This window comes from Bos indicus x Bos taurus, chromosome 15 (genome assembly GCF_003369695.1).
Source record: "Bos indicus x Bos taurus breed Angus x Brahman F1 hybrid chromosome 15, Bos_hybrid_MaternalHap_v2.0, whole genome shotgun sequence".
Classification (NCBI taxonomy): domain Eukaryota; kingdom Metazoa; phylum Chordata; class Mammalia; order Artiodactyla; family Bovidae; genus Bos; species Bos indicus x Bos taurus.
This window is the reverse complement of record NC_040090.1, coordinates 29,138,729-29,164,912: the sequence shown is the minus strand read 5'-3', so window position 1 is coordinate 29,164,912 and position 26,184 is coordinate 29,138,729. Positions and strand designations below refer to the sequence as shown.

The following is a 26,184-nucleotide window of genomic DNA, read 5'->3' as shown; positions in this document are numbered from 1 at the left end:
TGATACATAAATAATTAGCAAATACTATGGTCAGCATAACAGAGGTTCATTCACAAGGCGCTGAATGACTAATGATGGCTGAACAGGAACTCTCCTAGTCAAGGTGTAAGCATTAATAAGAATGCTCCAGGCAACTTCTTTAAGGGGCTTCCCTAGTGACTCACACAGTACAGAATCTGCCTGCAATGCAGGAGACCCAGGTTCAATCCCTAGGTTGGGAAGATACACTGGAGAAGGGAATGGCAATCCACTCCAGTATTCTTGCCTGGAAAATTCCATGGACGAGGAGCCTGTTGGGCTACAGTCCATGGGGTCGCAAAGAGTCAGACACAACTAAGTGACTTTCACTTTTAACTTCAGGCATCTTCATCATCAGTATCATCTTCCACATTCATTCATTTAGATTTTTAAAATACGTTCAATTGTATAATCTCCTTGAACCATCTAATGGCCCAATGGGATAATCAAGTCTAATGGTTATCTGTTACATGGATTGCTTAGCATCAATTCTGATGATAACAACACCTCATTAGTTGACTTTGGATATGCCTCTTTTCTAATTTGGGTCCATATGATTTGGGTGGGTTTAGCCTTACTTAGTCCACCTTCCAGAGGTGACTCTGTGACCCACACCCGTTTACTAGTCCCTGCATCATTCTGGCCAAAGTGACTAGTGACTGACACATGATCCGTATTAGACCAACTGGAGGAAATCCTAGACATTAGCTGAAATCACCTATAAAGAGCCACTGCCTTTTTTACTGAATTGCTACATGGGAGACCACGAGGCTACTGACCATCTTTGCCATCACTGGGGGAGGCTGCCTGCCTAAGGCTGAAGCAAACAGAGACAATCAGAAGAGGATGCAGGATTCTGATGATGTCAATGAAAAACTGCAATTTTCCCCCTGCACTCATTCTCTCCTTATATTCCTTCTAGTAGCAGAAACCTCCACGTTTTAGTTGGGCTCTTGTTTACCCAACCAGAGACATTTTCCAACTTCCCTACAGCAAAGAGCAATTGTGTGTGCTTCCAGGCCACTTTCTTAAGGTAGGTGTTTGGGTTCAACTTCATCTTTCTCCTTTCCATAGCATAGAATGTGGGCATGGCAGATGTAAATCATCACCTGGGCATTAAAGGATAAGAAAGTTCTGGTGCCAGGATTTAGCCCTGGGTCTGGGAGGATAGAGAGCAAAATAGAGGGAACTTGTCCTGGGTGATGTCCTAGAACTGAGCTCTCTCAGCAACCTTGGGCCACCTGCCTGCTTCTGCCCTGTCATGTGAGTAAGAAATACACTTTAGTTTGTCTGAACCACTGCTCTGGGGTCTCTGTTTAGCTTTTTAGTCATTTGAGCATGTGGATCTGGTCATGCTTGAACTAATATGAGGTACATGAAAACAGTGTGAAACTAAGATGCATGTGAGATGGGAGAGGATGATCAGAGTTAAAGTATTCCGAAGTCCTTATTTGTTTGTGAGGAAGAGAGATATTGATTCATTTATTAACCTAAAATATTTATTAACTTAAAAATGCACATCAGAGGGAAGAAAAGCAGATATAGAAAACTTTATTAAGGCCTGCAAAAGGGCAAAACTAAGCAAAGAAAATATATAGAAAATAGAATATAAGGTGGTGGGAATATTTTCAAGTATATATATAAGTGACTGAAGTAAATGCACATGACCTAAACTTTACATAAGGACTTCCCTGGCAGTCTGCTGGTTAAGAATCGACTTGCTGGGGCTTCCCTTGTGGTCCAGTGATTAAGACTCTGAGCTCTCAATGCAGGGGGCCTGGGTTTGATCACTGGTCAGGGAACTAGATCTCACATGTAGCAACTAAAATCCCATGTGTCGCAACTAAGACCTGGGGCAGCCAAATAAATAAATGAAAATAGGTATTTAAAAAAAAGAATCTATTTGCCAATGCGGAGGACATGGGTTCGATCCCGGTCCAAGAAGATTCCGCATGGCTCAGGGCAACTAAGTCCACAAGCCACAACCACTGAGCCCATGTGCCCTAGGACCCATGCTTTCAGCCCCCGCTTGCTACAACTAGAGAAAGCCTGCACACAGTAACAAAGACCCATTCAGCCAACACAAACAAACAAAAATTAAAACAACAACAAAAAACCAACAAAACTTTCCAGTTAAAAGACTGAGAATGTCAGATTGGAGAAAAACACAAAACAAAGCAAAAGGCAGCTATATATTGCATGTAGGAAACACATTTAGAACAATGACACATAAATGTGAACGGAAGGCGACAGAAAAAGAGGTAGTAGGTAAATACTAATCAAGAGAAAGTTGATACCATTATATTAATAACAGACAAAGTGATCTTGAAACAAAAAGCATTATTGGAGATAAAAATGAATGGTCATCATATAAAAATAGAAGAAACAATTCACCAGAAATATACGACAAAGTCTGTATCTAACAATACACCCTTCAAAATATATACAGCAAAACTTGGTAGAATTTATTATTTGTTTATTTAGGCTATACATTTATAGTACATTTATTATTTATTTATTTATTTAATGGGTCTTCGTTACTGCACAAGGGCTTGCCTCTAGCTTCAGCCAGCTGGGGCTACTCGTGGTGGTGGACAGACTTCCCCTGCTGCAGAGCCCAGGCTCTAGGCTCACAGCTTCGCTAGTTGCATCGGGAACTCTATAGCTTGGGCTCAGTAGCTGTGTCACTTGTGTGTAGTTGCTCCAAGGCATGTGGAATCGTCCTGGATCAGAGATTGGACCAGTGTTCCCTGCATTGGCAGGTGAATTCTCATCTACTGCACCACCAGGGAAGTCCCCAAACTGGGTAGAATTTTAAGAAAAAAATGCACAACTCCATAATTATAAAAAAGAGGTTAAAAATTAACAACTAAGTAACTGGTAACAAACATAAAACATTCAGAATGTAGAAGATTTAAGAGTTAATAAGCTTGATCGGATGATTCCTACATTCAACAATTAGAGAAAACACATTTTTCAAACTTACATGATGTATATATATAAATTGAGCATACAGTAGGCTGCAAAACTAACATAAACAAGTACCAAAGATTCATGCAAATCACTTTTTCTGATGATGGTACAAAGATAAAAAACATTTCTAAACATGTGGATGTACTTCCACATGTTTAGAAATTAAATAACAAAAATACTTCTAAATAATCCATGGGTTTAAAAAGAAATTATAATGGGTACTAGAAAATATTCAGTGCTGAAAGAAAATGAAACCATTATCCATCAAAGTTTATGGGATGCAGCTAAAAACAATATTCACAGGAAAGTTATAACCTAAATACATACTTTAGAAACAAAGAAAGATAAAAATACTCTAGTGATTAGACTTAAAAAATTAGAGATAGTCCAGAGCAAACCTAAAGGAAGTAGAAGGGGAAAAAATAAAGTAATAAGATAGATAATACATATAAAATAACCATACACTAGAGACTTTAAACAGAGAAGGCAATGGCACCCCACTCCAGTACTCTTGCCTGGAGAGTCCCATGGATGGAGGAGCCTGGTGGGCTGCAGTCCATGGGGTTGCTAAGAGTCGGACACGACTGAGTGACTTCACTTTCACTCTTCACTTTCATGCATTGGAGAAGGAAATGGCAACCCACTCCAGTGTTCTTGCCTGGAGAATCCCAGGGACGGGGGAGCCTGGTGGGCTGCTGTCTATGGGGTCACACAGAGTCGGACACGACTGAAGCGACTTAGCAGCAGCAGCAGCAGCAGCAGAGACTTTAAAAAAAGAAAAATCTAAAAGCTGCTTCTTTAAAATAGACAAGTCTCTGACAGATTGATCCAGAAACAAAAATCGCACAGCAGCAATTTCAGGATAGTAGGAGGGACAATTGTAGATACAGCAGAGATTTAAAGACTCTTTGGCAAACACTAAAAATTACTGTCTGCCAATAAATTTATAAGCCTTGTGTGGTAAGAGCCTCCAAGATGGCCCACAATAACCTTGACCCTCTGGAAGGCATAGCTCTGTGTAGTCCTCTACCACACTAGAGCTGACCCATGCAACCAGTAGGATACTGTAAAAAAGATGGTGTGTGAGTTTCAAAGTCAGGTCACAGAAGACATTGTGGCTTCATCTTGATCTCTCTTGAATCACCCACCCTAGGGAAGCCAGCCACCATATTGGGAGGATATTCAGGCAAGCTCAGCTCCAAATGATGAGGAACTGAGGCCTCCTGCTCTCAGCCATGTGAGTGACCCAAATTAGAAGTGGATCCTCCAGCTCCAGTCAACCCTTCAAATGATAGCAGCTCTACCCTGACACAGAAGTACCTGGCTCAGATCAGATCAGATCAGATCAGTTGCTCAGTCATGTCCGACTCTTTGCGACCCCATGAATTGCAGCACGCCAGGCCTCCCTGTCCATCACCAACTCCCGGAGTTCACCCAGACTCACGTCCATCGAGTCAGTGATGCCATCCAGCCATCTCATCCTCTGTAGTCCCCTTCTCCTCTTGCCCCCAATCCCTCCCAGCATCAGAGTCTTTTCCAATGAGTCAACTCTTCGCATGAGGTGGCCAGTCATTCCTAAAGTCCTGACCCACAGAAATTATATGAAGTAATATATATTGATTGCTATTTAAAGTGCTAAGTGTAAGGGTAATTTTAAAAATTTTAAATGAACTTTACATACTTATGTGTATATTTATTTTAAATGTATTTATTTCTTAGAGCTGTTTTAGGTTCACAGCAAAATTGAGCATACAATACATGGAATTTTCATATACTCCAGTCAGTCCCCAAGCTCATACAGCCTCTCCAACTACCAACATCCTGCACCAGAGCAGTATATTCATTATGCTCAATGAACCTACATTGACACAATCGTCATTCAGAATTCACAGTCTACATTACGGTTCACTCTTAGAGTTTTACACTCCATGGATTTTGACAAATGTTTGACATGTAACCACCACCATAGTATCCTATAGAACAATTCCACTGCCTTAAAAATCCTCCATGTTCTGCAGATTCATCCTTCCCTTCCCCCTTGCTCCTGGCAATCAATGAACTTTTTACTGTCTCCATGTAGCAGTATGTGAGTCGCTCAGTTGTGTCTGACTCTCTTCGACCCAATGGACTGTAGCCTGCCAGGCTCCTCTGTCCGTGGAATTCTTCAGGCAAGAATACTGGAGTGAGTTGCCATTTCCTTCTCCAGGGGATCTTCCTGACCCAGGGATCAAAACTGTCTCCTGCATTGTAGGTAGATTCTTGTTGTCTGAGCCACCAGGGCTTCCCTACTGTCTCCATAGTCTTGCCTTTTTCAGAATATCATACAGTTGGAATCATTAAACATGTAACCGTTTCAGATTGGATTATTTTCCACTGAGTAATAGGCATTTAAGGTTCATTCATGTCTTCATAGCTTGATATTTTATTTCTTATTAGCACTAAATAATATTTCATTGTTTGGACATACCGTAGTTCATTTAGTCATCTACTGAAGAATATCATGGTTGCTGCCAAATCTTAGCAAATATAAATAAAACTTCTATCAATATTTATGTGCAAGTTTTTGAATGAATATACATTTTCAATTCATTTGAGTAAATACAGCATGGTTACTGCATAGTAGTAAAGTATATTTAGTTTTGTGGAAAGTGCTTGTCTTCCACAGCGACTGTGGAAGATGTTTTACATTCCCACCAGGAATGAATGAGAACTCCCGTAGCTCCACATCCTTGCCAGCATTTGGGGTATCCGTGTTCTGGATTATGGCCTTCTTAATAGTTGGGCAGTGGTATCTCATTGTCTTAATTTGCATTTCCCTAATGAGATATGATGTGGAGCACCTTTCTATATGCTGATTTGCCATCTATACATCTGCTCTGGGGAGGCGTCTGCTCTGGGGAGGCGTCTGCTCTGGGGAGGTGTCTGCTCTGGGGAGGCGTCTGCTCAGTTTGCCTCCTTTTTAATCAGGTTGTTCGTTTTCTTATTGCTGAGGGTCAAGAGTTTCTGTGCATTTTGGATAACAGTCCTTTTTCAGATGCACTTTTTGTCAATATTTTCTCCAGGTCTGTGACTTATCTTTTCATTCTTGTAACAGTGTCATGACCACAGACACAGGAATGATACCAAAATAGTGAAATCTTTGTATCTTAGAATTTAAAATGGGTAGAATGTTAGAGTCATAAAATATTTATGAGTCCTAGAATTTCATAATTAATAGAAGTATACAATCCTAGAATCCTAGAAAAATGAATGCTAAAATTGCTACAATTTGAGAATAACTGAATATTCTTTAAAACTCTTTATTTACTTGTTGCAGGCTTAAAAACTCCTTTATTGAGCTAAAATAGGAATTCTTACAGTTTCTATCTTTCCTTGAGACCACCCTCGACAGCATTTTAAAGTCGTATTCAAAAACAACTGTTATATCCCTGTTCTTCTCTTCTCAGGATGAAGAGAAAGTCACTCAGTCATGTCCTACTCTTTGCGACCCCGTGGACTATACAGTGGCTTCCCTGATAGCTTGGTTGGTAAAGAATCTGTGTGCAATGCAGGAGATCCTGGTTTGATTCCTGGGCAGGGAAGATTCTCTGGAGAAGAGATAGGCTACCCGCTCCAGTATTCTTTGGCTTCCCCTGTGGCTCAGCTGGTAAAGAATCTGCCCACAATGCGGGAGACCTGGGTTCGATCCTTGGGTTGGGAAGATCCCCTGGAGAAGGCAAAGACTACCCACTCTAGTATTCCGGCCCAGAGAATGCCATGGATTGTATAGTCCATGGGATTGCAAAGAGTTGGATGCAACTTTCACTTCACTTCACTTCGGGGTAAAATATTCCTAATTCTTTCACTTATCATATGCAAATATATGAAAGCCAGATACTTTGACATGCTATAGATCTCCTGTTACCCATCAAACTTTCATCCACTATTTTAACAATTATTGATGGCTCTTGCCTGAAACAGTTATTATGCTGTTTGCCAAACAGTGATTTCCTAACTCCATCATTCCTTCTATATTTATTAGTTGACATCATTGTTTATACCAGCATGAATTTTTTTTCCAATGGGCATAATTTTTGTTACTATCATTTTTTATTTTGATGCTCAAAGTGTTCCAGATTTTCACAGTGGGAGCCACTTGATGTGACTCTGCAGCTCCCCTTAAATAAAATGATACAGATATATATTAAGGTCCATGGAGAACACACTCCCTATCTTCTCTTCTCTGAAGTTACCTCCAAAAGAGGATGGTATAGATGCATGTTTTTGTACATGTATTACATACACATGTATCTACAATAAATTTGGTATTTTTTTTCCTGAGTGGTATCATACTTAATGAAACTTTTCAATGTGCCTTCTCCTTCATCCATACTGATATAGCTTGATTTAGTTAGGCCATTTCAACTGCTCTCTAGTACTCTGTTGCATGATAAACCACTTAAAAAAATCTACACTTCCACTGATGAACAGTTAGGATGCTGCCATTTTTCAGTTGTTACAATTGGTAGGGCATATTTTTCCTTATGTCTGTCTCCATTTGAGAGAGTTAAAGCTTAGGCAGGTTGATGGGGAGTCGAGGGCCTTTCACATTCTTTTGCCTTGGTCAGGGTAGGCTGCTCAGGCAACAATATATCTTGCTCATACTTTCCTTAAGCCTTGTGCAACAATGTATGTTGCCTGAGAGAACTAGCTTTTCTTTAGAGCTGGAGCTAATGAATACACAGAGGTAATATAAATCATGGGTATGATTTTCTTAGTCTCTATGTGAATGATTCTAATTGCAACAAATCTTTCCTGGGAACCTGTTTTCTCATATCACTGCTTACTAAGAAATAATATATCTTGCCCAGAGACATTCTGCCAGGAACCTGTTCTCCTTGACTAATCTTGGGTCAGTGTTATTTGGGGATGTATGTTGTGGGAGAAGGGATTTGGTAAAACTTTTACAGCCTTGTACAGCCTTGAAGTGCTCTTTTTATCTATTTTCAGCAGTCAATTGAAAAGTATATAATGCCCTGCTTAAACTAATGAGGCAGGTACTCTTTCCATCACCTTCTGATGTCTTTGTCAGAAGTTTTCTCTGTCCTTTCACTTTAAATAAAAATCTTTGCTGCATGAAGCTCTGAGTGGCTGAGACCGTGTCTTTGGTCCCAGAGTTAAATCTTCTCCTTTGGAGACGATGAACTCGGCACCCAAGACTGTAAGCTATCACATTGCCTATATGAGAGTTCTCCAGGGTTGACAATCCAGAAGTAAAATTTCTAAGCCATACACTATATGCTTCTTTTAATACAGAAGGAACAATTTGTTCTCTAAAGTGATTTTACCAATTTACACTCTCACCTGTGATGTGAGAGTTCCTGTTTCTCAGTATTGTCACCAATATTTGGTATTAATAGACTTTTATAAAATTTGCCGGTCTGAGGGATATGAAATGTTGTATTATGGGTGTTTAAATTCAAATACTTTTCTATGGGGATGGTCTTGATCCCTGTCTCCTGTACAATGTCATGAACCTCCATCCATAGTTCATCAGGCACTCTGTCTATCAGATCTAGTCCCTTAAATATATTTCTCACTTCCACTGTATAATCATAAGGGATTTGATTTAGGTCATACCTGAATGGTCTAGTGGTTTTCCCTACTTTCTTCAGTTTAAGTCTGAATTTGGCAATAAGGAGTTCATGATCTGAGCCACAGTAAGCTCCTGGTTTTGTTTTTGCTGACTGTATAGAGTTTCTCCATCTTTGGCTGCAAAGAATATAATCAATCTGATTTTGGTGTTGACCATCTGGTGACGTCCATGTGTAGAGTCTTCTCTTGTGTTGTTGGAAGAGGGTGTTTGTTATGACCAGTGCATTTTCTTGGCAAAACTCTATTAGTCTTTGCCTTGCTTCATTCTGTATTCCAAGGCCAAATTTGCCTGTTACTCCAGGTATTTCTTGACTTCCTACTTTTGCATTCCAGTCCCCTATCATGAAAAGGACATCTTTTTTGGGTGTTAGTTCTAAAAGGTCTTGTAGGTCTTCATAGAACCGTTCAGCTTCTTCAGCGTTACTTACTGGTTGGGGCATAGGCTTGGATTACTGTGATACTGAATGGTTTGGCTTGGAAATGAACAGAGATCATTCTGTCGTTTTTGAGATTGCAGCCAAGTACTGCATTTCGGACTCTTTTGTTGACCATGATGGCTACTCCATAAGGGATTCCTGCCCACAGTAGTAGATATAATGGTTACATTCACCCATTCCAGTCCATTTTAGTTTGCTGATTCCTAGAATGTCGACATTCACTCTTGCCATCTCCTGTTTGACTACTTCCAATTTGCCTTGATTCATGGACCTAACACAATGGCACCCCACTCCAGTACTCTTGCCTGGAAAATCCCATGGATGGAGGAGCCTGGTAGGCTGCAGTCCATGGGGTCGCTAAGAGTCAGACATGACTGAGCGACTTCACTTTCACGCATTGGAGAAGGAACTGGCAACACACTCCAGTGTTCTTGCCTGGAGAATCCCAGGGATGGGGGAGCCTGGTGGGCTGCCATCTATGGGGTCGCACAGAGTTGGACACGACTGAAGTGACTTAGCAGCAGCAGGCAGCAGTAGCATGGATCTAACATTCCAGGTTCCTATGCAATATTGCTCTTTACAGCATCAGATCTTGCTTCTATCACCTTAAAGCTCAACATTCAGAAAACTAAGATCATGGCATCTGGTCCCATCACTTCATGGGAAATAGATGGTGAAACAGTGGAAACAGTGTCAGACTTTATTTTTTGGGGGGGGGGCTCCAAAATCACTGCAGATGGTGATTGCAGCCATGAAATTAAAAGATGCTTACTCCTTGGAAGGAAAGTTATAACCAACCTGCTGCTGCTGCTGCTAAGTAGCTTCAGTCATGTCTGACTCTGTGCAACCCCATAGACGGCAGCCCATGAGGCTCCCCCATCCCTGGGATTCTCCAGGCAAGAACACTGGAGTGGGTTGCCATTTCCTTCTCCAATGCATGAAAGTGAAAAGTGAAAGTGAAGTCGCTCAGTCGTGTTCGACTCTCTTAGCGACCCCATGGACTACAGCCCACCAGGCCCTCCATCCATGGGATTTTCCAGGCAAGAGTACTGGAGTGGGGTGCCATTGCCTTCTCTGATGACCAACCTAGACAGCATATTAAAAAGCAAAGACATTACTTTGCCAAGAAAGGTCCATCTAGTCAAGGCTATGGTTTTTCCAGTGGTCATGTATGGATGTGAGAGTTGGTCTGTGAAGAAAGCTAAGCACTGAAGAATTGATGCTTTTGAACTGTGATGTTTGAGAAGACTGTTGAGAGTCCTTGGACTGCAAGGAGATCCAACCAGTCCATCCTAAAGGAGATCAGTCCTGGGTGTTCGTTGGAAGCACTGATGCTGAAGCTGAAACTCCAGTACTTTGTCCACCTCATGCAAAGAGTTGACTCATTGGAAAAGACCCTGATGCTGGGAGGGATTGGGGGCAGGAGGAGAAGGGGATGACAGAGGATGAGATGGCTGGATGGGATCACCGACTCGATGGACCTGAGTTTGGGTAAACTCCAGGAGTTGGTGATTGACAGGGAGGCCTGGCATGCTGCAATTCATGGGGTTGCAAAGAGTCAGACACGACTGAGTGACTGAACTGAACTAAACTGAAATTCAAATACTAGGGATGTTGGGCATCTTTTCATGTGCTTACTGCCTGTTGGAGTTTCTGTACATTACCTGTTTGTCTATTAGGTTAACTTTAAAGAATTATTTTGAGGTCTTTATCTATCTTGCATATTAGTTACTGTGGCTTGTATGCATTGCAAATATCTTCTCTCAGTGTGTGGCTTATCCTTTAATCTTGTTTATAGTATAGTTTGGCATACAGAGGTTAAATTTTAACACAATCAAATGTATCAATGAAATCAAAGATTATCAAACTTTGTGGGTTGTAATTTTTGCGTCTTTAAGAACCCTTAGCAGGACTTCCCTGATTGTCCCGAGGTTAAGAACCTGCCTTGCAATGCAGGGGACTTGGGTTCAATCCCTGATCAGAGAACTAATATCTCACATGCTGTGGGGCCACTAAGCCCTTGTGGCACAAGTAGAGAGACCACGTGCTGCAATACTGAGCCTGCACGCAGAATGCAAGGCCTGCATGAAGCAATGACCTTGCATGCTACAACTAAGACCTGCCACAGTCAAATAAATATTTTTAAAAAGAACTCTTAGTTACTCTGATGTTAAAGATATTCTCCTTTATTGTCATTAAGATTTTTGTTTTTATATTTTTATCTATCCTTTGTGTATGATGTGCTTGTGGCAACCTCCCATTCCTCCTGACTTACCATGCTCCATTTAAGTTCAGTTTCCATCAACACTGTACTTCCTTGTCTTTCTGACTTCCTTATAGCCAGAAGTGGTCACATGACTTGATTCTATCCAATGAGGTGTTAGCAGAAGGCTTCTTGAAGAAAGTGCAAAAATACTGCAGAGAGGCCCCTGTACCCATCACCTATCATCTCCCAATGGTAACATCTCAAATAACTATAGTACAGTACCAGAAAGAAATGGACATTAACACCATACAATTAAATAGACTACAGACCTCACTTGGATTTTACCAGTTTTTGCAAGCACTCATTTTGTTAAGTATGTCTTTTGCATAGTCTATGACATTTTATCACATGTATAGATTTATATAAACACAACCACAATCCAGATACAGGACTGTTCTTTAACCACAAAGGATCTCTCTCTTACTTGCTCCCTCTTCATAGTCACATCCGTCCCTGATTTTCCTGGTGGAAAATGCCCAGAGGAGATGTGGCCGCTACTAGTCTGTCATCCATCTCTAAATTTTTGAAGTTTGAGAGTATTGAGATTGCTTTTTTTTTTCCCCACTAAGAAGAGTTTCCTGAAGATCTACCAAAGTTGTTGTATATTTCACTAGTTTGTTCCTTCTTATTGCTGAACATTATTCCTTTGGTTTAACCATTATCTTACAGAAGGAAATTTGCATTTTTTTTTCCAGTTTGTGGAGATTACAAAGAGAACTGATATAAACATACCTGTACAAGTTTTTCTGCGAACATGTTTTCAGTTCTCTAGGATAAGTGCTCAGGAGTGCATTTACAAGTTGTATGTTAAGTGTATGTTTAACGTTTTATAAAGCACCGTGTGTTTCCAGAGTGGCTGTACCATTTTACATTCCCATTAGTAATGGATGAGAGATCCAATTCTATCAGTACTTGGTGCTATCAGCCTTTTTCATTTTAGCCATTCCAGTGAGTGTGAACTAGTATCTCATCATTTTAATTTGCATTTCCCCAGCAGCTAGTGATGCTGAACATATTTTCATGTGCTTCTTTGAAATGACATATTTAAAAACTGTATCTTTCACTGTACTTATAAATAAGATAATTGAATTTATGCATGTATTGCTCTCTATTCAGGAGTCATACTAAGCTCTTGAATTAGTTTTAATAGTTTCTAGATGAGCTTGAACTTATTGTTCACAAAAATGACAGTGTTGCCTCCTTCCTTTTTATTTACACCTCTCACCTCTTTCTATTACCCAGTTGTTCATAATGCATCCCTAGAATTACTGTTCTCAACTTCAATGGAAATGTTTCCAGTATCTCACCATTAGGAATGAGGTTGATTCATCTATCTACTCCAATTTTACTAAGAATTAAAGAAAATTGAGAATATATGGTGAATTGATCAGGTGTCTTCACAGTCTCTTCTGAGATAATCATGTCTCTTCCACTTTTATCTTTCAACATATTTAACTATAATTTAATTACTAAAATCAAGCCATTCTTGCCTTTTATGTATAATGCCAGTTTGTGGTGGTGAGTCATTCTTTTCATGTGCTTCAGAATTCTACTTACTAAAATTTTGAGGATTTTTGTGTATTAATACTTATAAACAAGCTTGGGTGGTTTTCTTTTTGCTGAGGTTTCTTGGTCACAGTGGCCAACAGTGTTATGATGACTTTACTAAAAGCATTTGGATAGTTTCCTTTTCTGTGCTTTCTAACAGCTTAAATGGAACTGGAGTTATCCCTTTCCTAAGGACTCAAGAGAACTCACCTGTGAATCATCTGCACCTGGGGCTTTTCAGGGCAGCTCCTTGCCACCTGCGAGATGGATCATGTAATTCTCCAATCTGAGGCTCTTCAATGGCTTGCCAATGTCCTTAGAATAAAATTTGACTCCTAACCATGGCCTTCCAGGCCCTGCAGGCCCTGGCCCATGTCTGTTAACAACCTCCTTTTATACATTCACCTGCTGTTCACAGCCTCACTGGTCCCCTTTTCAAACCTGAAACACACCAGGCTCTTTGCAGTCCTACAGCCCTTGCATTTGCTGGTTTCTCTGCCTGGAATGTTCTTCTTTTTGCTCTTATATTCAGTGGCTTATTCTCATCCTTCAGGTCTTGCTTAATATCACATATCAAACAAGCCCCCCCACCCCAACCATCTTATCTGCTGTGAGGTCCTTTCTTTCTATCTCATCATTCTCTTTTTTCCTTAAGGTATCACTCATTATGCTCTGTTATTATCTTGCCAACTTTTTACTTGCTGACTGTTTGTTACATCACCTTGCACCCTACTGTGGACTGGGAACTCCTTTGAGTCCCCTGGAAACTTGCCTGTCTTAGGGACTCTGTATCCATTCTCTACAACTCTGTTTGGCACACAGCAGATAGCCAAACAAATGAGCAAAAAACACTGCTGACTGAATGAAATAAACAGAGGACCAGTGAAAGGAACACCATTGTCTGAAAAGAGATAAGGAATCACCTAGGGCAGTGCTCAGGTTTGTATAGGTTGAGATGACAGCAAAAGAGCCAAGTGGAATAGGCATCTGGAGATGTAAGAACTGAATAAACTGAAACGCTGACTTGGGAGTTACCCTTAACCATCTGTTAATGCACTTAATCATCTCCCTACTCATCCATTAACCCATGTGTCTCTTCATTCATCTGTCCATATATGGATATATTCATTCATGGATTCAGTCTACAAACTTTTGAATAAACTGTGAGCTAACCATGAGCCAAGCCCTGGGCACCTGGGTTACACTGACCAATAGACAGTCTCCATCCTCAAAGAGTATAAGTCTGAAAGAGACAGGAGAATAGAGGACATAAACAATAACAGATTGTATTAAGCACTGCTATGAGGTAGCTACAAGTGCATAATACAGAGCATAGCCAAAAACACATGGATAAAATACAGAATTTAATCTTGAGGGTATGCCAGAAATTAGGGAGCAATGGAAAAGAAATGCAAAAAAGCAAAATGGCTGTCTGGGGAGGCCTTACAAATAGCTGTGAAAAGAAGAGAAGCGAAAAGCAAAGGAGAAAAGGAAAGATATAAGCATCTGAATGCAGAGTTCCAAAGAATAGCAAGAAGAGATAAGAAAGCCTTCCTCAGCGATCAATGCAAAGAAATAGAGGAAAACAACAGAATGGGAACACTAGAGATCTCTTCAAGAAAATTAGAGATACCAAGGGAACGTTTCATGCAAAGATGGGCTCGATAAAGGACAGAAATGGTATGGACCTAACAGAAGCAGAAGATATTAAGAAGAGGTGGCAAGAATACACAGAAGAACTGTACCAAAAAGATCTTCATGACCCAGATAATCACGATGGTGTGATCACCCACCTAGAGCCAGACATCCTGGAATGTGAAGTCAAGTGGGCCTTAGAAAGCATCACTACAAACAAAGCTAGTGGAGGTGATGGAATTCCAGTTGAGCTATTTCAAATCCTGAAAGATGATGCTGTGAAAGTGCTGCACTCAATATGCCAGCAAATTTGGAAACTCAGCAGTGGCCACAGAACTGGAAAAGGTCAGTTTTCATACCAATCCCAAAGAAAGGCAATGCCAAAGAATGCTCAAACTACCGCACAATTGCACTCATCTCACATGCTAGTAAAGTAATGCTCAAAATTCTCCAAGCCAGGCTTCAGCAATATGTAATCTGTGAACTTCATGATGTTTAAGCTGGTTTTAGAAAAGGCAGAGGAACCAGACATCAAATTGCCAACATCCGCTGGATTATAGAAAAAGCAAGAGTTCCAGGAAAAACATCTATTTCTGCTTTATTGACTATGCCAAAGCCTTTGATTGTGTGGATCACAGTTAACTGTGGAAAATTCTGAAAGAGATGGGAATACCAGACCACCTGACCTGCCTCTTGAGAAATTTGTATGCAGGTCAGGAAGCAACAGTTGGAACTGGACATGGAACAACAGACTGGTTTCAAATAGGAAAAGGAGTATGTCAAGGCTGTATATTGTCACCCTGCTTATTTAACTTACATGCAGAGTACATCATGAGAAACGCTGGACTGGAAGAAATACAAGCTGGAATCAAGAATGCCGGGAGAAATATCAATAACCTCAGATATGCAGATGACACCACCCTTATGGCAGAAAGTGAAGAGGAACTAAAAAGCCTCTTGATGAAAGTGAAAGTGGAGAGTGAAAAAGTTGGCTTACAGCTCAACATTCAGAAAACGAAGATTATGGCATCCAGTCCCATCACTTCATGGGAAATAGATGGGGAAACAGTGTCAGACTTTATTTTTTGGGGCTCCAAAATCACTGCAGATGGTGACTGCAGCCATGAAATTAAAAGACGCTTACTCCTTGGAAGGAAAGTTATGACCAACCTAGACAGCATATTCAAAAGCAGACATTACTTTGCCAACAAAGGTCTGGCTAGTCAAGGCTATGGTTTTTCCTGTGGTCATGTATGGATGTGAGAGTTGGACTGTGAAGAAGGCTGAGCATCGAAGAATTGATGCTTTTGAACTGTGGTGTTGGAGAAGACTCTTGAGAGTCCGTTGGACTGCAAGGAGATCCAACCAGTCCATTCTGAAGGAGATCAGCCCTGGGATTTCTTTGGAAGGAACGATGCTAAAGCTGAAACTCCAGTACTTTGGCCACCTCATGCAAAGAGTTGACTCATTGGAAAAGACTCTGATGCTGGGAGGGATTGGGGGAAGGAGGAGAAGGGGACGACAGAGGATGAGATGGCTGGATGGCATCACTGACTCGATGGACCTGAGTCTGGGTGAACTCTGGGAGTTGGTGATGGACAGGGAGGCCTGGCGTGCTGCGATTCATGGGGTTGCAAAGAGTCGGACACGAATGAGCGACTGAACTGAACTGGAGAGGAGGAGCTTACGAGAGGTGCCAAGCAAAGGGAGAGGCAGTTCATGGTGATAAAAGGAGAAGTAGGAGAGACACTATATGACAGTAAAACAAACAAACAAATCTGGGCTTTTAGAGTAACCATATTTTGAATCCTAACCCTTATCAGCTGGGTAAGTTTGGAGAAATGATTTATCTTCTCTGAGCTTCAGTTTTCTCTCTGGAAAATAGGGATAACAGTGCTAACCTCATAGCAATGTTGTGTGGTATATCCTGCCTGATACATGGTAGATGCTGATGATGATGGTTGGATAATGGTGATGGTGGTGGTCATGGTGGTGGTAGGGATGATGGTGTTTGGTTGGTAGTGACAGTGGTGGTATTGATGATGGTAGCTGGCTGATGGTGACGACAGTGGTAATGGTCATGGTGGTGGTGATGTAGCTGAAGCAGTGGTGGTGGTGACGGTGATGATGGTGATGGTAATGATGGGGTGGTGGTAATAATGGTAGCGGTGATGCAGATGAAGATGCTGGTGATGGTCACTGGAAGACAATTTAGAGAGCTTACCTCGTGCCTGTTGAGCAGTCTTTGACTTGGATTTCTGGAGGCATTGCCCCTTATTAGAAGAAAGCTGCAAGAAGTTTTGGTGGACAACAGAAGGGTGGGTCAAGTTTGTGCTGCCATCTTTTGCAGGATGACTGTAATTCTGGTGGAAGCTGGACACAGCCCGTCTGCTTTCTGTAAGGAAAATGCATTAGCTACAATCCATTAAGCTGGTTTGCTGACTCGAAATCTTTTATGATGAGCACTGAAATTAAATGATTATATTTTTTTCTATTTTAAAAGATATGCCTTCCTGCTGGGCTTAAATAGTAGGGTTGAGCTCAATGGTCAGGGGCACCGGTTTTAGTTATAATCAATTTTCTCTTGATGAATATGGAGGACTGTGGCTTGTAACTTCACCAAGAGGACCCACATTTTGCCTTCTGCACCTGTGCAGAGTGGTGGAGCACCAGGGATACTGAGGGTGAGGAAGAGGGAGCAGAGCCTGTTGGAAAAAACCAACTATTTCTGTCTAACAGTCCTTAAAGGGTGCTAGTATCACCTGCTTAAAGCACCCACCACTATGCCCAGTACCTATCAGCTATGTGGCAAACAGACCTCTCATTTTCTTCCTCACATAGGCTTGGCATCCTGATAGGTAACCTAGTGGCAAGGATCACCTAAAAAGGGCAGGAAACCAGGACATGAGAGCCAAATTCAGTGACTGGTGAGACTATGGGTTCAGAAATGGCTGGAATGAAAGATACTACTCTTTACTACACGCCTACAGACTGCCAAGCACTGTGCCAGCAGCTTCATGTTTGATCCTTACCATAGCCATGAGTTAGCATTATCCAATTAATCTTGCAAATGAGGAAATCAGGTCTCAGAGAAGGGAAATGACTTGCCCCAAATTATCAAACTAATTCAAGGCTGAGCCCGCATGCGAATCCAGGCTTTTCTAATTCCAAAGTCTCCACTCTTTCCATTATACAGCCCCATGAGGCTGGAATGCTGGGGACATGGGGTCCTAAAAATGGAGTATCGGAAAAGAGATTGAGGTATGGGACAGCCAACAGAGATCAGAGATGTCTGATCTCTCTTCTCTTAGCTCAGGGCCTAAGTTCCTGGAGGAGCCAAACTTCTAGAGAGCTAGGTCTGAGCCAGCCATATGTGAGGAGAGGGCATGGGAAGTTGGAAGGTGCAAGATGAAGGTGGGAAAGCATGTTCAGAATTTCCAGGATCTCCCCCTACCCCAAGCCTCTCCCCTCTTTCCTTATCCCCAGGTCCTCCATGGCACAGTGCATGCCAGGAGCCACCTGGCTCTGGTATGAGTTCAGCCTTAAGCTCTTGGGGGAGCCAGGCTTCTGCAAAAACCCAGAGACATTTTAATAGTCTCATGGCCTCATGGCTTGGGGCCCACAAGCTTTCCAAGATCTTACACAAGTAGTTAAGCTCCAAGAAGAAAATTATATTGACTCTAAAACATGAGCAGATAGACAGCAATATCAAAATTAATAAATGTTTAAATGTCCACAAATGCAGTATGATGCCAACTAGTCACAGGCATCCCAAACTAATTAACTTAGAATAAAGTTAAGTTACAAAACAAAATGAATAGTTAACTCTTCACAAAACTCAGAATTATAAAAATCCTTTTCAAAACTTTTACTGAGAAAAATGGTATTTGATGCAGGAACCAGTTATAATGCTTGGCACAAGTTTATTATGCTTGCCGGCCTATGAAGGCCTCAGGAGGCCTCTGCTGGCCTTGCAGGGCTGGGTCCCTCTGAGTCATAATGGTGGCCATAGAGGAAGCTGCTGCTGATTTCCTTGCAGAACTGGGTATCATAATTCAGTATACAGGGACATAGCTGGGGGCCATCTGCCATCAGCAGTTGTGGTCTCCTAGGAAACACTGGAGAAGGACAAGGAGCAAGGCGGCTGATTGGCTACACATAGGAGACTGAAACATCCATCTGTCATCTGCTCTGTCTGGGCGAGGAGAGCAAAATGCTCAGATGCGGGTTTTAGCAGCTCTTTCTGGCTGCTGCTGTGTGGAGAAGAGGCTGGTTGGAGCAGAAAAACCATGGAGGAAGCTGTAGCAGGGTCCAGTGAAAAGGTGATGGTTGTCTGGCCTGCAGAAAGGGGCAGTGGAGATGGAGAGAGGAAGATGGATTTGAGAGATGAGCATATGCTAGAAATGGCAGGACTTTGTAAATAATTAGATATGGGAAGTGAGAGAAGGAAGAGGCCCGGACTGGGGATGGAGGGGAGGGGTACATGGTGGTGCTGGTGACCTGATGGCATCAGGGGATACAGGAGAGCAATGTTTGTTACATGCTGGTGTCAGTTTGCATCATGCAAACCCAGTAGGCTTGAGGGGCTTGTGGGATGTCCAACGGAAACTGTCCAGGATGCAAAGTGATGTGCTGGCTTCACAAGGTGGGCCCAAGGTGAGGACACAGATGAAGGCATCCACCCACAATAGACAGAGCATGTTTATTTCACTGTGGAACCATAGAGCAAAGCCCTCTTCTAGAACCTTGGGCTTTCACCTTATACACCATTCATTCAATCTATTCATGAAACCTCCTCTGATGTTCACAGCCTGGTGGATAATGAGATATGAATGAGGGCAACTGTGCTGCGAGGTGGACAGGGTTCCCCAGTGTCCATGCTGTGGACTCTGCTCTATCCGGTGGGTGTGGTGGGGTCATAGCAGACCGTGTGGAGGAGGATGTATTGAATTGGGCCCGGGAGGTTGGGCTGGCTACTTATGAGAGAAATTCCCTATGGGCAGAGGAAAGAGCAGGCTAGCTCACGGTGCACAGATTACAGGCTAAGGGTTTTGCCATGGCCATTTGGGATTGCAAGAGAAAAGGAAAAGTTCCAAATTAAGACTTGCTGAACCTCTTCAAGGTGCTATATTAGCTTCCCATCACAATTACTACAAATTTAAAACAACACAAAGCTATTCTTTTATACTTCTAGAAGTCAGAAGTCTGAAATCAGTCTCATTAGGCTAAAGTCAGGGTATCAGCAAGGCTGACTCCTCCTGGAGGCGCTGAGGGGAGAAGCTGTTATCTTGCTCTTTTCAGCTTCTGTGTTCTTTGGCTTGTCCCCTTTTCCTTCATGTTTAAAGTTCATCACTCCAGCCTCTGCTGCCATCATCACACCGCCTTCTCCCACGATTCTCACCCACCTGCATCTTTCTTCTGAGGACAGTTGTGATTGTATCAGGCCCACGAATAATACCTAATCCAGGACAATAGCAAACTTCTTTAATCATGTATGCCATGCCTCTTCTGCTATGTAAGGTAGCATTCATGTCTCTGGGGGTAGGATGTGGTCATCTTTGGGGATCATTATTCAGCCTGCCACAGGTGCCCAGTACATTCATCATCCCCAGGGTATGGAGAGAAATCTCAGGCTCTGGAAGCCTGTCGGGTCCAAAGTCCAGGCGTTCAGTTTCTACTCCAGGCAGACTCTGCAGCGATTCTGTATGGAATCTGGCCATTGTCCTTGAGCTCAGAAATTGCCAAGTTTCTGATTAAGTTGTACTGCAATTTTTAGGCAAACAAGGTATGTGGGGAACAGAGGAATTGAACAGAGCTAAACAAGCTCTTTATAACAGGACCTCAGCATGCTATGTACTGTAACTCTCCAAATGCAACTCATCATAAACCTTTCTGCGATAGCAAGGCTTCACTGAACATAGTTTAGGCAGTGCTGCATAGCGCAGGCTACTGTGTGGGGTGTTTAGCCTGAAGGGGAAAATGCCACAGAGGAGGAGGTGCTTCCTTCAGCTCTGAGGCACGTGAAAGTGAGAAGGAGAAAGCCTCAGTCCTACGTTTTTTAATTTAATAAATGTACCTTCTAGCTGCTGGATATAGACTGGTGAATTATATAATTGTGATTCTTGCCCTATAGGGGTTTACAGTCTATATAGTAGATAAAAGTAAAAATGATTGATTTTAATACCACCCCGTGAGATAAAGGCTTTGGAAGAAATGTCCAGGATGGAAGAAGAGGGAATAACAGGGTGTTCAAAGGTGTCATTTACATCAAGACCTGAAGAAGAAGGAAATAGCAATCATAACGTTGGGGCAAGAACACTCCAGGCAGAGAGGACAGCTTGAGCAAAGGCCCTGAGGTGGGAGGGAGTGTGACATGGATAAGGAACTGGAAGGATGAAAGGAGGGCAGTGTGGCTAAAGCACGTGAACATGAGTGGAGAAGAGGAGAAGGTCGGCAGGAGGAACTGCCAGAGGGGCCAGATCACGCCTGCGCTTGTGGGCCAAGGTGAAGAGTTTGGAAGTCATTGTGTAACTGTTAAGCAAGCAAGCTGCATAATTAAAAGAAAAAAAAAAACAGTTATAACACAGTGATAACACTGAAGAACAGACGACAAGAAGCCAGTGGATAAGTCTTGCTCCTGCTATGTTCCCAGTATCCAGAGCAGTGCCTGACAAATAGAACGTGCTCATTTGACAACTATCTGTTGGGTGAATAAGTCAGTAAGAGAAGTAGGACCCTGAGTACAGAGGCCGTTGTGGTAGTCCCTGCAGGTGAAGGAGAAGGGAGATGGGCGGACGTGGAGGCATTCAAGATGTATTTTGGATCTAGAAACGACAGATGTTACTGATTGGTTGAGGGTAAGGGGAATGGTAGTAAGGGAGGATTTAGACTATCTCCTGGCCTCAAACTACTGGGTGGATGATGGTGACATTTTCTGTGAAGGAGAAGACTGGAAGAGGTTAAGGAATATTGGAAGTGAGAGTGAAAAAGAGAACCAAGAGTCCATCCTTGAACATGTTAGTCATGAGATGCTTTTGAAATATCCAAGAACAGATATTAAGTTGACAGTCTGGAGGACAGGTAAAGCGTGTATTTATAAACTTGGAAGTCATCACACACAGATGGGCATTAAAACCATGTCATGAGCAACATCACCCAGGGACAGAATGTGAATGAAAGAAGAAGATGGCCAGGACATAGGTGGATTCCAAATGGTGGTCTTAACTTCAGACAACACTACAAAGCCACAGTAATCGAAACAGCATGGTATTGGCACAAAAGCAGACATGGATCAATGGAACAGATTAGAGAACCCAGAAAGAAACCCACACACATATGGTCAATTACTCTTTGATAAAGGTGCCAAGAATATACAAGGGTGAAAAGGCAATCTCTTCAGCAAGTGGTGGTGGGAAAGATGGACAGCTGTGTGTTAATCAATGAAGTTAGAACACTCCCTCATATCATACACAAAAATAAGCTCAAAATGGCTTAAAGACTTAAATATAAGACAAGACACCATAAAACTCCTAGAAAAGAACATAGGAAAAACATTCTCCAATGTAAACTATAGCAATGTTTTCTTAGGTCTCCCAAGGCAACAGAAATAAAAGCAAAAATAAACTAATGGGACCTAATCAAGCTTATAAGCCTTTGCACAGCAAAGGAAACTATAACAAAATGAAAAGACAACCTACAGAATAGGGGGGGCAATATTTGCAAATGAGGTGATTGATAAGAGCTTAATTTCCAAAATATACAAATAGTTCATACAGCTCAATATCAAAAACACAAACAACCCAATCAAAACATGGGCAGAGGACCTAAATAGACTTTTCTCCAAAGAAGACATCCAGATGACCAAGAGACACACAAAAAAATGCTGCTACTGCTAAGTCGCTTCAGTCGTGTCCAACTCTGCACAACCCCATAGACGACAGCCCACCAGGCTCTGCCGTCCCTGGGATTCTCCCAGAAAGAACACTGGAGTGGGTTGCCATTTCCTTTTCCAAAAAGATTCTGAATATCTCTAATTATTAGAGAACTGTAAATCAAAACAATGAGGTATCACCTCACACCAGTCAGAATGGCCATCATCAGAACGTCTGCAAATAATAAATGCTGGAGATGGTGTGGAGAAAAGAGAACCTGCCCATACTGTTAGAATGTAAAATGGTGTAGCCACCATGGAGGACAGTATTGAGATTCCTTAAAAACCAAAAAATAGAGTTATTATATGATCCAGGAATCCCACTTCTGGGTGTGTATTCTAAAAAGATGAAAACTCTAATTTGAAAAGATGCATGGATCCCAGTATTCATAGCAGTACTATTCACAACAGCCAAGAATGGAAATAATCTAAGCGTACATTAGCAGATGAATGGATAAAGAAGTGGTGGTATATATATATATATACACACACACACACAATAGAATATTAGCCATAAAAAGAGTGAAATAATGCCATTTGCAGCAACATGGATGGACCCAGAAATGATCATCCTAAGTGAAGTAAGTTAGACAGAGATAGAAATGATCATACTAAGTGAAGTAAGTCAGACAGAGACAGAAATGATCATACTAAGTGAAGTAAGTTAGACAGAGACAGAAATGATCATACTAAGTGAAGTAAGTTAGACAGAGACAGAAATGATCATACTAAGTGAAGTAAGTTAGACAGAGACAGAAATGATCATACTAAGTGAAGTAAGTTAGACAGAGACAGAAATGATCATACTAAGTGGAGTAAGTTAGACAGATAGAAATGATCATACTAAGTGAAGTAAGTTAGACAGAGATAGAAATGATCATCCTAAGTGAAGTAAGTTAGACAGAGATAGAAATGATCATACTAAGTGAAGTAAGTTAGACAGAGACAGAAATGATCATACTAAGTGAAGTAAGTTAGACAGAGACAGAAATGATCATACTAAGTGAAGTAAGTCAGACAGAGATAGAAATGATCATACTAAGTGAAGTAAGTTAGACAGAGACAGAAATGATCATACTAAGTGAAGTAAGTTAGACAGAGACAGAAATGATCATACTAAGTGAAGTAAGTTAGACAGAGATAGAAATGATCATACTAAGTGAAGTAAGTTAGACAGATAGAAATGATCATACTAAGTGAAGTAAGTTAGACAGAGACAGAAATGATCATACTAAGTGAAGTAAGTTAGACAGAGACAGAAATGATCATACCAAGTGAAGTAAGTTAGACAGAGACAGAAATGATCATACTAAGTGAAGTAAGTTAGACAGAGACAGAAATGATCATACTAAGTGAAGTAAGTTAGACAGAGACAGAAATGATCATACTAAGTGAAGTAAGTTAGACAGAGATAGAAATGATCATACTAAGTGAAGTAAGTTAGACAGAGAAGGACAAGTATCATATGATATCACTTATATGTGGAATCTTAAAAAAGATACAAATGAACTTCTTTGCAAAACAGAAATAGACTGATATAGAAAACAAATTTATGGTTACCAAAGGGGAAAACAGGGGCAGGGATAAATTAGGAGCTTGGGAGTGACATATACACACTACTATAAATAAAACAGATAAACAACAAAGTCTTACTGTACAGCACAGGGAGCTATATTCAATATTTTGTGATAACCTATAATGGAAAAGAATCTGGAAAACAGTATATATACATGTGTATAACTGAATTAGTTTGCACTGTATACCTGAAACTAACACAATATTGTAAATCAACAATATTTCAATAAAAACAAACAAAAACAAGTAAACAAAAAGGTTATATTATTGTGATGATCTGGAGAAATCTGTTTAACCCCTCTGAGTTTGTTTCTTCCTCTGTAAAGCAAGTAATTCCTCCTCCTAGGTCCATACTTCAAAGCACCAGACATACAGGAGGGGCTCCACAGGGGACACAGCCCTAGGAAGGCTTAGAATTCTCCATGCTGACAAAGCTGGAAAAGGGACAGATTTAGCTACTCTGCAGCCAAACCTAGCAGAAATAGACCACTTAGCCATCTCTGTGAGCAAGTTCCCCTCAACAGCTCTGCCTATTACTCAGGCTCCTCTCCAGCCCTCGCCAGCCCTGCACTACAAAGAAGTCCACCCTGCTTGCAACTCCAAAGAATCGCCACCAGAGGGAGCGCCTCCCCAGGGCTGGTACTGGTTGGCTCTCTTCCTTCCATCCCAAACTCTTCTCGCTTTCTCTTTACTTGCTTTCTCCTTTTCTGTTTTGTTTTGTTTTGTTTTAATTTCAGAAGTATCCGAGAGTCTTAAAAAGCACAAGAGTCCAAATAGAATCTGGACAGCTCCCAAATCTTCTGTATTGTTTCTGCCTTTTATTGTCTAGTTGTTAATTACTAACAATCCTGTTCGAAGACTTGTTAGAACCTTGAGAATTTGACCATTTAATTTGGGCCTTGGCCTCATTTCTTCAAGGAGAAGGTGATTCCACTGAAGAATATGTTATAATCCAGAAGTTTTAGGAATACAGGCTGGTTGGACAGACGGGCTGAGGAAGGAGCTCTGACGGGCTGCTTTCTCAAACAGCTTGAAGTGAAGGTGGGATGTGAGAGGCAAGTGGACCACAGATACTGGAAAAGGGTGGACGGACCACAGGATTCCACGTGGTGGCTACAACCTGCTGGTGGACCCAGTAGCACCAAGGGCTGGACAGGAGCACAGCACTCAGCCCCTGGCCCTCAATCAGGCCGCTGGCCTGGGAGAGGGGCGGGGATAGGGACTGGGGGCAAGAGGTGGGGCAGCAGAAGTGGGAATAGGGCCAGGGGTTAGAGAGCAGAATCATCTTCTCCTTAAAGAAACGATGCTCCTAAGGCCCAAATTAAATGGTCAAATTCTGAAGGTTCTAACAAGTCTTCGAACAAGATTGTTAGTAATTACAACTAGACAATGAAAGGCAGAAACAACACAGAAGATTTGGGAGCTGTCCAGATTCTATTTGGACTCTCGGGTACTTCTGAAGTTAAAACAAAAAACAGAAAAGGAGAAAGCACGTAAAGAGAAAGGGAGGAGAGGTGGAGGGACAGTTTAGGGTGGAAGGAAGAGTCGAGGGTCAGGCGTTCGCGGTCAGGGTTTGGGGCTAGCGGGGCGAGGGCAAGGTTAGGCATTGGGTTGGGGGCAGGAGATGGGGTCAGAGTCAGCGGTGGGGCTGGGGAGGGGGGAAAGTCAAGGGTGGAAGGGACAATCGGGGGCAGGGGTTGGGGGATAGTCAGGGGCAGGGGGGAGGCGGGTGTGCGCGGGCCCCTCACTCCTCGATATGCCGTTGGAACTCGACCCTGATGCCCCTTGGGGTTCCAGCATCCAGATTGTTAAGGTTCTTTAGCGCCGGGCTCACCCTCCTGGACAACGTCTTCTAGTCGTGGAGGAGGAAGTATTGATATACTTCTTCCCACTGTCCGTCTTGCGCTTCGCCGCTTTCTGCTGTCCACATGGTTGAGGAAAAAGTTCACCTCCACTCTGGCCGAAGCCAGAGAAGCGCCGGCAGATGTCACCCGGCGTTGGAAGGCGAGGGCGTCCGCGCTCACCGCGCAGGCGCAGTTCCGCCGCTGAGCCTGCGCGACCGCCGCCCGCGGGTGCGGGTGGGTGCGGAGCCGACCGGCCAGCCAGCCGCCCGCCCTGGGGTAGCGGTGTAGTGCACCCCTCTTTGGCCGCTCCGCTGGATGTGCAGG

General features: G+C 42.2%; 1 long non-coding RNA gene across 1 annotated transcript; it reads right to left on the bottom strand.

The window, feature by feature from the left end:
• Window positions 1-10,644: 10,644 nt before the first annotated feature.
• LOC113905487 lies at window positions 10,645-26,014 on the bottom strand. The gene is made up of 3 exons (XR_003514677.1): window positions 25,851-26,014; window positions 16,736-16,906; window positions 10,645-13,191 (listed from the first exon to the last, which is right to left on the bottom strand). It is a non-coding gene; the product is annotated as an uncharacterized LOC113905487 (long non-coding RNA).
• Between the last annotated feature and the right edge of the window lie 170 nt (window positions 26,015-26,184).